At 34.4% G+C, this 13,594-nt stretch overlaps 1 protein-coding gene across 1 annotated transcript in view; it reads right to left on the bottom strand.

The window, feature by feature from the left end:
- Positions 1–13,594, bottom strand: part of LOC141456130 (hemocyte protein-glutamine gamma-glutamyltransferase-like) — a 91,117-nt gene that overhangs the window by 28,855 nt on the left and 48,668 nt on the right. The window lies entirely within an intron of this gene.

Genomic DNA, 13,594 nt, shown 5'->3' with positions numbered 1-13,594 from the left:
TATCAGCAATAATATTAAATATTATGTAATATTTACTATATAATATTTAATATTATAGAATAATATCAAAAAATAGAACAGAAAACAAACTCCAAAACTTAAAAATAAAAAATTATTAAGAAAAAAAGTAATAACGTAAATGGTATTGTCGGGTCAAATTTGGCCCCAAAACCTATATTTTATTCACTTGCAGTGCTCAAGAACGACTGATTTGTCTGGTCGATTGTTGGTGAGGATGAAAGAGGAGAATTCAGAGAAGGGGAGATGTTTATAGTTAATTCCTACAAAATGCCACACATAAGAAAAACGTGCGGGTCAAATTTGACCCGACGATACTAGTTGAGGGTTAAAGAGATTACTTTATAATTTTATTACTATTCTTTTTTTTTTTTGGCGCATCAACAGCTGAGGTTATTAGCGCCCGGAGCTTTTTCCAGTGCACTGCCGGCCTCCGGACAGTGTTCTCTCGTTACAGACAACACTGTCCCATCACCGGACAGTGAGCTGTAAGAAGCTCCTAGGAAGAGAAAATCTAAGGGTCAGCTGCTGGATTCGAACCCGGGACCTCCGCGTGGGAGTCCAGTATGCTAACCTCATAGCTAATCCCTTCCCTCTTTATTACTATTATTATTTACTGATTCTGTTTCTGTAAAATTGAAATTTAGTTTGTTTATTTTTATATAACCTTATTGTCACTCATTATTATTCTTCTTTTTGTATTAAATTTGGTAACTCGCCAGGCGGTCTTAGACCTAGGCTATACATTTTGATAACAATTTGTCATTGTTAATAAATATGTAAATAAAAAATGTTTGTAGTAATAATTATAAAAAGCTTAAAATGAAAGGAAATCAGTATGTAAGGAAATGCTCAAGGAAAGCCGGATGAGGTAGTAAAGTACGCGACATCTCGCCGGGTTAATAGATTTTTCAGTGCAATATTAGAGAAGTTTCAATTTAGTAAAACCGTCAAAGAAGTACAAAATCTTCTAAAATGCGCAATAAATGTGAAGGGCGTTAACATATTGATTGTAATGTCAAGTCATTTTATTTATATAATCTCAACTTCTAAGAAAGTAAAGTTTACAGGTAGACATTTCAATCCAATTAAAAGTTTGCGCAAGTGTGAATATTGTTAAGTCCTCCTTATTCGCTTTACTGTCTCGCCAACAATCCGTCCTCGCTTTCTATTGGTATAAATACAAGTTCAATACTGAGGCTCAAATGTAGACAAGCCTCAGAGTTGTAATGTTTCCAACTTCACAACTCAAAACTCTTTCTCTTTCTGTGTAAATAACCAATTTAATATTGAAATTGAAAAATGGATTTTCTCATTTTAAAAGTTGTCAATCACTAAACCGATTTGCTTTTTCTTTTTTTTTTTAATCGTCAATTTGACAACTGGCATATAACAAAAGCTGACATCTAGAAAATTAAATGATTTTAATCTTCCAATTTTTTTAATTACGGTATTAATTACTGTAATCAAGTTTTCCACTTCTAAAATCCTAATCTGAAATTTGTTTTTAATCATCTTCATGTGTTCATCGGGTGTTCACCCACCTTGAGGATGTTTAGAACATGTATCAATTAGTCTTCTTCTCAAATCACACTTCATTTTAAACTATTCTTACTGTTAATGGTACAGCTTTAGAGCAAAAGTTGCTTTAAATGGTTTAGTTAAATTCTGTCTCTTTAGAGAGCAGATAAATTGGCTAACGAAGGCTCCTTTCTGTCGCAGAAGAACTTTAATTCTATGTGCAGTGCTAAAACCATCTTAATCGCTAAACAGGTGGTTCTAGGAGGCGAAGGGAAAAAAATTAGAACCTACTGAGACGTAAGTTGTGTCCCAAACCTTTAAAATTAAAAGCTTCCTTCAGGATGGCAATCACCCACAATTACCTGCAAAAAAAAGCAGGTGGGCAGAATTGACTCAGACTGCAAATTAAGTTAAGTTTACTGTGATACAGGAGCTTCGTTAAGGCTTTTAGGTTAACATAAGTGAACTCTAATAGTTTCAATTTCATTCAAATAATCCTGATGAACCTAATAATGTAAGGCGCTTTAAGATTCACACTTGGATAACTTTAATAGTTTATTTGTACCTTGCAATGGTTTTTTTTTAAAAAAAAAAATTATTTGTTAAGTTACATCAGCGCTAGATACAACTATAAGTAACAGTGACAATAACAGACACCACTATTTGAGGGCAGAAGTTACCCAGTGATAACACTCCCTAAGTGGTCTCCAGTATTAGCTACTCTCTTCAGAAGAGAGAAAATCGCGAGGCTACTGGCGTTTTAATCGTCTGGGAGGATGATCTGGTAGAAGATGAGATGATAAATGGCGGACAAGAGGATTGGAACGAGAGTACAAGTTCTGTTGAAAACTTTTATAACCTTGCAATGGTTAGTTTCAAGGATTTCGGATTATTTCAAAATTAAGGTTATTCATTTCTACCAAGAGTTCAATATCTCTTCGTTATTGTCGCCATTCTTTTAGGATCTTCACGATATTCATTCAATGTTGTCTTCATCCGTTCTTACGCCAACAACCACAACATTCTTTGATCATCTCCTTTCCTTCATCCTTTACATGCACACCCAGCATTCTTTCTTTTCCAAGTTTTTATTGTGAAATGCCCACTTTAACCTATTTGTTTATTTCTTAAATTATTACTCCATCTAACTTAGTTTTTCTAATGGATTTTCTCCAGAACTTTATCTGGACCCCGTTTTCAGAATGTTGATCTAGGATATCGGCAATGCAGAGTACAATATCCTGAACAATATTTTCTTTTCAGTCACCTTGTAGGGGGAGCTGGTCTCTGTCTTTACATCTTTGCTGTTTTCTTCGGCTTTCCCCTTCTACTTCTTCTTGTTTCAGTTCAGAAGCCTTTTTCACTTTCCAACCTAGTTCCCAATTACATAACAAAGTTAACTTCTTTTATCACTTCGATTCATTTTCAATCACTTTATCCTTTATCTTCTTGACATCCTCAAACTACAGTTTTATGAAATAAAAGAGAATGGAATTTTTGGTTGAAACAAGTAAATAAAAATCTTTTAGAATTTATTGGCCACAAAAATCAATTTAAAATTAAAAAAAATGAAAGTAATAAATAAAGTCTATTATTTATTAAAAGATGAGGAAACTGTGAACTAATTTCTTGCAACAAAAAATTAGTAACATTGAAATCTACTTAAAAAGCGCTATAACTAGATAGCCTAGCGTGTAAAGAGTATGTCCCATTAGAGTGAAGAAAAACAGTGTCTTGAATGAAATAAAGAGAACTGTGGAAGAGTAAAAGAAGAGAGAGAGGAGAGAGGCTGCAGGTTCAGGAAGTTGGCTTGCAAGGAGAAATGTTTGAAGTAAGTAGGGGTAAAGGCCGATGTCAATTTGTCTGAGTTAGTGGCCAGACAGAGTACATTAAACATTAAACAGAACGGGGAGGTGGAATAGCCTAGTGCTGAAGATGAAGTAACGGGTTCGATGAAGCTTCGAGCGGCGTGAGGAGGGGGCTTTTGCTCAACAGGTGGGAGAATGAACACAGGAAACCTTGCTGGTACCGGTAACTGCAGAGGAAAACTTGGTGGACCGCGAGGGAAGGTGTAGTTTCTCCCCTTAGCTAGCCGCCTCCAGCACAGCTCCTAGCCACCCCATTTGTGCTAACATACACACAAACGACATTGCCACACTAACACGACTTCATCTCTCAAGTAAACATCAACAAACTGTCCTACAATAATCGTCTAACAATCTTTTACCACTTTAAACGACCATTACTTCAAACTTTTAAAACAATGTTTTGGAAAAGAACTAGATTATCATAATACTCTTTCTGTTAGTAACATCAAATTATTACTTACATTTTCGAAATATTATATTAATAAACCGTACTCAAATTTACAAATAGATAGTTCAAGGACGCGAGTACAATAATAATAATAATAAAAACTCAAAGTAAAAATGTGTAGTTAATAATTAACACCTAACTCTCACTTATTAATACAACACTAATTATTATAGCGACAATTAAATTTTACTGAGTTCTTTGTTAACCTGATAGTATTTATTCCGAATTAGACACTTTCTTAATATAAGCTGGTCGGTTACAGCCGTTTGAATGTTTTTGACTGTCTCAAAATGAGTTCCCTTGAGTTCATTTTTCAACTTCGGGAAGAGAAAAAAGTCACAAGGACTCAAGTCAGGCGAATAAGGAGGCTGAGGAGCCACAGGAATGTTTTTACTGGCCAAAAACTCGTTTATTGAAATTGCTGTGTGACAAGGAGCATTATCTTGATGCAACACCCACTTGTTCTTGATGTTTGGTCTCACACGAATGACCCTTTTTCGAAGTTTTTCAAGAACATCTCGGTAAAAGTGACCGTTTGACCTTGAGGTAGAAACTGTTTGTGGACGATCCCGTGGATATCGAAAAAACAAATCAACATGCTCCTTGTCACACAGCAATTTCAATAAACGATTTTTTGGCCAGTAAAAACATTCCTGTGGCTCCTCAGCCTTCTTATTCGCCTGACTTGAGTCCTTGTGACTTTTTTCTCTTCCCGAAATTGAAAGATCACCTCAAGAGAACTCATTTTGGGACAGTCGAAAACATTCAAACGGCTGTAACCGACCAGCTGAAGGCTATTCCAGTATCGGAGTTCGAACACTGCTATGAGGAGTGGAAGAAACGTCTCCAGCGCTGTGTGGCTTCAGAAGGAAGTTATTTTGAAGGTGACAATATAGAATTGTATTTTTTTTTTTAATAAAAAATCAGTCTTATTACTTAATTTACAGATACAGTCGAACCTCGCTTAACGAGCATAATTCGTTCCAGAACCTTACTCGTTATGCGAAATACTCGTTAAGCGAAACAATTTTTTTATATAAATTAAAATAAAAGGGGATAATTGCTAGATCAGCCACACTTACACCATTTTCTCGTTTCTCAATGATTTTACGTTTCAATTCTAACGTTATTTTAATTCTTTTCGAAGCCATTTTGTTAGAGGGATAACAAAATAAACACAATAATATTTAAACACAAATATCATTATATGGACTTCCCCTATACACCACTCATTCGGTGAAGTTCGGTTTCGACTGAATCACTGCATTAGATACGTGGAGAATATGAAACGCATATGCGTAAACAGGAATGACTAATCGAAGAATGCGCAGTTTTCGATGAGTCAGCGAAAACTGCGCTGTCAGCGAAATGTCATTGGAAAACTATCGTTATGCGAAACATCGCTCGCTATAAGAATCAATTTGTTTTACTCGTTATGCGAATTACTCGTTAAGAGAGGTGCTCGTTATGCGAGGTTCCACTGTATTTGGTTTGTTACGTCCTTTTAAGTGGCCTTAAAAATGAGTTATTACCAACCTTAGAATTTAATAGCCACTACAATCACTTTAAAACAGTTAAAATTTAAAATAAGTTGGACCACCTTAAACCCAAAAAATAGTGCTTCCATTTTTTAAAACAAACTTCAAGGTTCCCATAACTCCCTGAATACGTTTTCTAGATAATATTTCAAATAAAAATTGTAGTTTGTTTTCATGTCTCATGCTGGAAGAAGTTCTGAATGTCATGGGTTTTTGTTTTATATATTTACGTTGGGTTGTTCGCTAGCTAATTCTGTGGTATTGTGGAATACCTTTGGCGCTGGGCGATGCACCTGAAACCAACTGGCTGCTGTTCCAAAGGGAAGATCCCCTTCCACCTGACAGCTATTAAGCTGGAAAACTGTTTATTTAGTCCAATAACTTGCCCAAAATCTTGAACACTTGTCGTTCTTACAACAGTTTAGAAAAAATAAAAAAATTATTTAGCTGTGTAAGGTTAAACAGGAGTTGAAGATAGAATTACTGATTAATAGTTTAATGACTGGCATCAACACTAACCTAAAAACGAGAGATAGTTACTTCACTAAACTAGAGACCATCACTACTATAAATTTAAATATAAGAATTTGCTAATGAGACATGATGACTGGCAGAATTAAGGGGTATATACTGAGAGTAGAATGCGTTAAATGATGCAGAGTGGTGAACTATACTCTGATGGTTAGCCAACTGGTATTGTTCAAAGCCTATCTGACTTTTAAATCTTACATGCATCTTTAACTTTTATCTTTGGTGTAGAGCTAAAATTGCTTTTCTGGGGCGGGTGTTGGTCTAGTTGGGTGTAGGTCATGAGCGTGGCTATGTAAGTGGGAGATCCTCAGTTCGAATCGCGCTTATGGCTACTTTTTATTAGTTAGATAAAATTGTTTGTACGAGGGTCGTTTGAAAAGTCCGTGCAAAGTCAGAGAGATAGCACTACTGGCGCGTATCGAGGTTATGTTTAGTTAGTAGCTTCTCTTGGAAGAACACACACCAAGTTTCAGCCAGATCGGTCTATTTCTTTGTGTTTGGCATTCGTTTGAATCGAGGAAGTCGAATGATTTTCAAAAAATGGACGAAAAAGAATTTCGTGTGTTGATTAAACACTACTTTATGAAAGGCAAAACGCCTCAGGAGACTAAAGAGAAGCTTGATAAACATTATGGTGACTCTGCACCTTCGATTAGAACAGTTTATAAGTGGTTTCAAAATTTTCGGAGTGGCCATATGGGCACAAGTGACGCTGAACGTTCTGGACGCCCTGTTGAGGTTACTACTCCAGAAATCATTGATAAAATCCATGATATGGTGATGGAGGCATCTCGAATGAACGGGTACATAATATTTTGCATCAACATTTGGACATGACAAAGCTATCCGCAAGATGGGTGCCGCGATTGCTCACGCTTGACCAAAAACGAAATCGTGTAAGGACGGTTTGCAGCTGTTCCAGAAGAATCCGCAGGACTTTAAGCGTCGTTTCGTCACTGTGGATGAAACATGGATACATCACTACACTCCTGAGACCAAAGAACAATCTAAAGAATGGGTTACCAAGGGGGAATCGTAGTAATGTATGAGCTTCCGCTTCTATCCACGACAATTAATTGGTAGTTGGAGGTTCAGCCCCGCTTGAGAAATTTGAGATTACATTGAAATTACATCGATTTTGGAAGTGAGAGGTTCTTCACTACGATGGGAGCAGAATGTTGAATTAACAAAGCGAAATGAACGCAAATATATGAAGACATATAGGCTAATGTAGGAGACAATAGCGCAGATGATATTAATTATTAAATATGAGTTCATAAATTAAATTTTTAATTGTAAAAAGTTAATTTTAATTTAAATAAACATGTTTAGTTTTTCTTTTTTTACCTAGTTTTTCAAATTTTTAAAAGCATGACAATCAATACTAATATTTTATTTGACTTTTTAAAATCGTGAAAATGGCTGGAAAGAGAGAGAGTGAAGTCAGAGTAAAACAGAGAGGCTCCAATTTCCGAGTGAATTTGTCAGCAGAGCTTACTCCACTGCTAACTCAATTTCCAAGAATAACTGGGATAACAAAGGGTTCTCTCATAGATGTAAAAAAAGGCATTTGATTCAATAGCTGGTCTAGGAATTGTATGGAACTCACAGTTATTTGAGAAAGACAATGACATTTTATGAAATATGAATGGCATTTTTCCCAACTCCGTGGCCTTTAATATCCGAGGGTCGTTGAAAAGTCCGTGCAAAGTCAGAGAGATAGCACCACTGGCGCGTATCGAGGTTATGTTTAGTTAGTAGCTTCTCTTGGAAGAACACACACCAAGTTTCAACCAGATCGGTCTATTTCTTTGTGTTTGGCATTCGTTTGAATCGAGGAAGTCGAATGATTTTCAAAAAATGGACGAAAAAGAATTTCGTGTGTTGATTAAACACTACTTTATGAAAGGCAAAACGCCTCAGGAGACTAAAGAGAAGCTTGATAAACATTATGGTGACTCTGCACCTTCGATTAGAACAGTTTATAAGTGGTTTCAAAATTTTCGGAGTGACCATATGGGCACAAGTGACGCTGAACGTTCTGGACGCCCTGTTGAGGTTACTACTCCAGAAATCATTGATAAAATCCATGATATGGTGATGGATGACAGAAGAGTGAAGGTGCGTGAGATTGCTAGTGCTGTGGGCATCTCGAATGAACGGGTACATAATATTTTGCATCAACATTTGGACATGACAAAGCTATCCGCAAGATGGGTGCCGCGATTGCTCACGCTTGACCAAAAACGAAATCGTGTGAAGTGTTGCAAGGACGGTTTGCAGCTGTTCCAGAAGAATCCGCAGGACTTTAAGCGTCGTTTCGTCACTGTGGATGAAACATGGATACATCATTACACTCCTGAGACCAAAGAACAATCTAAACAATGGGTTACCAAGGGGGAATCTGCGCCAAAAAAAGGCGAAGACCGTTCCATCGGCCGGAAAGATTATGGCGACTGTCTTTTGGGATTCGCAAGGAATAATCCTCATGGACTATCTGGAAAAGGGTAAAACTATTACAGGTGCATATTATTCATCGTTATTGGGCCGTTTGAAAACCGAGCTGCTAGAAAAACGCCCACGATTGGCCCAGAAAAAAGTCCTTTTCCATCACGCACAACGCACCAGCTCACACCTCAGCAGTTGTGGTCGCAAAATTAATGGAAATAGGGTTCCAACTCGTTTCACATCCCCCCTATTCTCCAGACTTGGCTCCCTCGGACTACTATTTGTTCCCCAATATGAAGAAATGGCTGGCGGGAAAAAGATTTTATTCAAACGAGGAGGTGATTGCAGAAACGAATGGCTATTTTTCAGACTTGGACAAATCCTATTATTCGGAAGGGATCAACAAACTAGAGCAGCGTTGGACGAAGTGTATAAGCCTAAAAGGAGACTATGTTGAAAAATAAAAAAGGTTTACCCCAAAAAATTAAGTAGTTTTTATTTTTGCACGCACTTTTCAAACGACCCTCGTAAGTCTTGGACAATACAGAAACAACCGCATTATTGTTACATATTGCAAATGCCCTTTTTAAGCTATTATCAATTATCAAATAGCTGATACATATTACTGATCTTCTTCGTTAAAAACTAATTTTAATTATCTTCATTTGCACTGTTTTGTATTTATAAGAAAAGAAGTTCATTTTTATGGCCGAACAGAGTCCTTAATTGATCCAGTAATAAATATGTCACAGCGATTAAATATATTTGGCTCACAGCCTACTGGTGCGTGTTTATGAAGTTTACAACTTATCATTAAGAATCTATTTCTGCTAGGTGAGGCATTCAAATGGTTATAAAGTGCCCAGATGATCCTTCGGTCGATATCTCAAAATAATATAAAAATTAGAGCCAACTTCTCTTTTATAGATATAACCAATTGATTAGAGATATAAAAACTATAAAACACACATCTTATAAATTACTATATGTTTTTAAAAAAAGTGTCATTCAAATAAGAACGAATATTTCATTCATAAAACTAGAAGCGAATATGATCTACAGCATCCTGTCCTAGCACTCTTTCATTTTTCCTTATTAAGTCAGGAACTTTTTACAATTATAAAAAAATAAATCTCGGACTTCAGTTTTCATAGAAGAAAATGTCTTGATATTTCCTAAATTTCCTGAACAAGATGAAACGCAAGGACTGAAAGAATAGGTAGGTTTTTTGTAAAGAGACGAAAAGTGAGAAAGTGCGAAAATGAACACGATACCAAAAAATAGAAAAACTTAAACTCGGTTTTCTTTTTAGTATTAAGAGCGCTTTTGTTATCTTTTTCAGTAGAAACTGAAAAACTCCGAAAATGACACACTGCACTACACACAACTACTTTACTACTACACTAAGAACATACATAAAGGCCTATCACTTTTATTTGAAACTTTTCCTAGAAAAGAATGATTTTTTGAGAGTTCCTGGGAGAGTTGTACGTTAAACTTCCCTTTTAAGTAACTTTTTAAAACAGTTGATTCCTCCACAATTCCTCTACAATATCAATACACTTAAAGTTCTGCTAGAACCGGTCTAAAAAAAAAAATAAGTAATACAGAAGCGTAATTATTTTTGTTTTCTTTTTTTGGAATTTGCTTGAAAACAACCGTTTTTTTCTCTAATTGTTTCACTGTAAATGTAGAAAACTAAAAGCGTGTTTAGTAATAAACATAAAGTTTTTTTTTAATCTAAAACAACTGTAAAAGTTATTTTAGAAAGTTTTGAGAAAACCATAAAGTTTACAAACTACACTACAAAGACGTTACGAAAAAATAAAGAATAAAGTATTCTTTGAAATTACTATTTTATAAATTGCAGTTCTATCAGTTCTATCAATCAGTTCTTTTTTCATCCAATCCTACAGAATGGTAATCTATTTTATAAAACAAATATAAAATCATTCATATTTCTTTCAACAAAATTATCCCCTCTCTCTCTAAATATTATTTTTTTAGATTTAGTTGTGAAACAAATAAAAGTATTAGGCAACAGCATTCTTTGTTTTGTGTGTTTCGTTTTATATTGTTTTTGTTCTTTTCTTTTGTTTTGACTTTAATAATTGCAAACTATTTCACTTGTTTGTACATCTTTTAAGCAAATATTGTTGTCATTAAAAAAAAATGTATATATACAGTGACTCCCATTAATATTGGGACAGTACATACAGAAGTTAAAAATTGACGAAAATTAAAAGTGGCACCCATTTATTCAAATTTTTATAAATTCATTTCATTTTATAATTACTATTAATTAAATAAAAACTATTTAAATAAGTAAATAAAAATGTTTTGGCAGATTAAAAAAAATATATATAATAATAAGAGCAAATTCTACCTCTCATAAATATTGGGACACTATTATAATTTATAGTTTGTCCAAGGTTTTGCCCGAATATCTATACAATTTGTAAATATATAATTAGGTATATTAGTTTATATAAATCAAGCCAGGTGTAACATGTCGCGCAAAAATACAAATACAACGATTGAACAAAGAAATATTGTAATTTCTTTGCACAAAGACAATAAAAAGTGTTAGAGAGACAGAAAAATTGATCGGACCTAAAACATCTACTGTGTGGAACATCATTCAGTGTTACCAAAAAGAAAAAAGAATTGTTTCAACCCCACAAAAAGGCCGTCCTCAACTGCTCTCTGAGAGAGAACAGCAGAGAGCAGCGTTATATATTAAAAGAATTAAAAAAGATCACCGACTTAGTGCTCCAAAACTTCAATGTGAAATTTTTGAGACATGTTCAGAGAGCAAAAAAGGAGAAGAAACAGTTCGGAGAGTGCTAAGAAAACTCGACTATCATGGTAGAGTAGCCTGGAAGAATCCTTTTGTCAGTAAGATAAATCGTGTTAAGAGAGTGAAATTTGCCGAAAAATATTTCAATGTAAATAGTGACTTTTAGAATGATATACTCTAGCGATGAATCAAAATTTAATGTTTTCAGTCAGATGGAAGGGTTATGGTCTGGAGGAAAGCGAATGCTGAACTCGAAAAGAAGAATTTACAGCCAACTTTAAAGGGTTTTAAAGCTGCACCTCCGGGTGGAGGTGGGTCAGTTCTGGTTTGGGGCTGGATGTCCGCATCAGGATTTCGAGAATTAGTGTTTATTGATGGAATGATGCACAAAATGGTTTATAGTAATATATTAAAATATAATTTGAAAAAAGTGCCCAAACATTTGGTATTTTAGGGTCTTCTAAATTCTACCAAGACAACGACCCCAAACCTACGGCTTGGGTGATACGTCAGTGACTGTTATATAAACCTCTCCGCAGTCACCGGATCTTAATCCCATTGAACATTTATGGCAATATTTAGCCAGTGCTTTAAGTAAACGAATAATATCTAACAAAAATGAATTAAAACGATGTTTCCTGGAAGAATGGGAAAAAAACACCACCTGAATTAACCAAAAACTTGTTTCACCTATGCCTGATCGTTAGAGGGCTATTGTAAGTCAAAAAGCAATTATTAAATTATTACCAACCAATTATTAAATAGTAGAAGATTTTAAATATTGAACATTTAAACACTAGCACTTCTGGTGTCCCAATATTTTTTGAGAGCCTTATTTTACACTTTTTCAAAAAGTGCTACCTAACAGTTTGGAATTTCATCGATTTATACTTATATATAATTTGTACAGATGTTGCTAATGTAATTTAAAAAAAAAAAAATTCCAAACTTTTGTATGTTGTTTTCATTTTCCTTTTAAATCATTTTGTAATAGGTGTCCCAATATTAATGGGAGTCACTGTATGTTAACTTATTTCAACTTACTAAAAGTTTGACTAAAATCAAATCAGTACTTCGGAATGTGGAAATTAACTAGGATTATCTGTTAATGGGTTCAAAGCACCCTTAACCACCGTTAAGGCTTATTCACATTCTCATCTTTCTCAACAGAGCAGTTATGTGTGAAATTGTAATTTGGAGTAAATACAAACTATATGAATTTTTGTTTAAGTACTTGTTTAAAATATTTCCTGACATTTTCTCAAAAATTTCAGAGAGATCAGCAGTAAATGTTCAACCTTTGACTTCCTTATTTTAAGACAACCTACTTTAAAAATTGACTACTAGTCCATCTAAAAGAGTTTTCAATGAATTAAACAACTTGATAAACTAACACTGTTGAGTGCTCGTAAATACGTTTTCTTGCAAAACAAACGTAATTTCTCGTACGAAGATAAAAGGAATCCTGGAAAATTATATACCGTTTGAAAGCCCACATTAGACAAGGAAACTTTTATAAAAAGTGCCAGCACCTAGGTCTGATAATGATCACATGAGGGCCTAAAGAGTTTTCTTAAAAATTTCTTAATTTTTTGTTTTTCCAGCATTCGGAGGAAGATTGAGGCTGTTTGGAGAATAACTTATGCTTCGAAATGGTGTCAATTTTTAGAAAATTTAACTGTCTTTCTAACCGTGTTATCAGAATCGAATTCAGACTAAAACTTTCTGAGTAATAACATTTTTATTGCAAAAAAGTAATGATTTTTTAAAAAAAATTAAAGTGACGTCACTCAAGAACAGTGGAAAATATGAAGTTGGCTAATACGTCATTGAACTCCACTTTAGATGTACGACTACATACAGTAGACTATGGACATTAGTTACTGGTTCACCCTGTATAGTTATGTAATGATAAATAAAAAGTAAAGCTGTATTTTGTTTTTAGAATGTTAATTTATTAATATGGCTGATAGCATTGGTTTCATGATGGGAGAGAAACTATTTATTTATAAAATTTACTTTAGAGTAAATAAATAAAGGATGGTAACTAACTGTGTATGGTTGCTGATCATCACAACATTCTAATCAACCAAACTAGGTATTTATTTATATAACTTTGCCCACCACTTGTAAGCTAATTCCAAAAAGAAATCAATAAACAGAACTCCCAAGCTACGTTTTATTTAAAATCACTAGATCTTTTTTTAAACAAAGTAAGATTTGCTTCTCTTGATCTATGAGTTGATAATATTAAATTCAAAGGCAAATATATACAAATCAGTTCAAGTAGGACATACGTACGTATTTATTACACAACAATATCATGCTCTATTTGGAGTACATATAAGTTTGTTTTTTAATTTTTTTATTTAAGGTGCTTTAACATTTTAAGATCTTTGAAGACGGAGCTTGTTCCATTGCA

Source organism: Rhodnius prolixus, unplaced genomic scaffold, assembly GCF_049639745.1.
Source record: "Rhodnius prolixus isolate KJV_2025 unplaced genomic scaffold, Rpr scaffold_4, whole genome shotgun sequence".
NCBI lineage: Eukaryota > Metazoa > Arthropoda > Insecta > Hemiptera > Reduviidae > Rhodnius > Rhodnius prolixus.
Note: the sequence above shows the minus strand (reverse complement) of the source record. Positions and strands in the feature narration are given on the sequence as shown.